Source organism: Buceros rhinoceros, unplaced genomic scaffold (genome assembly GCF_000710305.1).
Source record: "Buceros rhinoceros silvestris isolate BGI_N320 unplaced genomic scaffold, ASM71030v1 scaffold5846, whole genome shotgun sequence".
Classification (NCBI taxonomy): domain Eukaryota; kingdom Metazoa; phylum Chordata; class Aves; order Bucerotiformes; family Bucerotidae; genus Buceros; species Buceros rhinoceros.
This window is the reverse complement of record NW_010416834.1, coordinates 657-1,620: the sequence shown is the minus strand read 5'-3', so window position 1 is coordinate 1,620 and position 964 is coordinate 657. Positions and strand designations below refer to the sequence as shown.

The 964-nt window shown below is 57.4% G+C and overlaps 1 protein-coding gene across 1 annotated transcript in view; it reads left to right on the top strand.

Moving 5' to 3' along the window:
• NXN (nucleoredoxin) overlaps positions 1–964 on the top strand; it is a gene marked incomplete at both ends in the record, with an annotated part of 11,835 nt that overhangs the window by 10,318 nt on the left and 553 nt on the right. The gene's annotated exons all lie outside the window — the stretch shown is intronic.

The following is a 964-nucleotide window of genomic DNA, read 5'->3' as shown; positions in this document are numbered from 1 at the left end:
GGGAGAAGCCCCCCCTTGCCCTGATACTGCCGGGATTGGAGGGGCAGGTCCAGGGTGGGGCTCGTGTCCCGCTTCCTCGTAAGTCCTTTGCGAGCAGCACACCCTTCCCTGCAGCGCTGATAACATGGCTTTCGCTCTTTCCTCTCTTCCCTTTCAGATTTCCTTTTGACCCTGATTATTTATTCAGCAGAGCCCAGCAGGGGATGTGAGCAGAGAGCCAAAAATACCCTCCTCACGCGGGGAGGACCGGCTGGCCACACCGAGCATGATTGATGGGGCCGGCGCTGCGGGCCACGGGAAGGAGTTATTTTTGTCTCACTCTGAGCAAAGTTTTTCTATCACCTTGCTGCAAAGGGAGCGCTCCCCGGCTGGTCACTGTGGCTCTCGCTCTGTCTGGGGGGATGTGCAGCCTCGCTGAAATCTGCCCGCGCGGTGGTTTGTAGAAGAACAGTCCCTGCAGACACCCCGCACCTCTACCTGTGTATCACTGTCGCGCAGGCAGGACAGACCCCAGAACGCAGCGAGCAGCGTCTCGGGCATCCCCTGCTTTGCTTGGAGAAGCCAGAGAGGAGGGCAGGGAAGTGCAGGGCAAGGGTGCTTTGGGTGTTGGCATTGCCTGTTCCAGCCAGGACTGGGCCGGTCGTGTCGGGTGGTTACATCAGGGACCACGAGAGCTGCACGCGACCGGGAGACCAGGGGCTTCTCCTCTGTCTTCTTAACTTTTATTTTTTTGAATGCTAAAAGTTGTCCCCAAATTGAAATCGCTTCATCTCGATGCTGTTCAAGGACGCAGTCTCTCCTCTTTCCAGCTCAGCATTTGAACTTCAGTGGTGGCTGGCGTTTGATTGATGTTGCCATCTCTTTCTACTCTACCTCTGTCAAATCAAAGCTGCCTTCACAGTGCTGCTGCTGCGGAGACTCGGGCAGAAAAGCTGCCGAGCCGCCGTCCCGAGGCGGAGGGCTG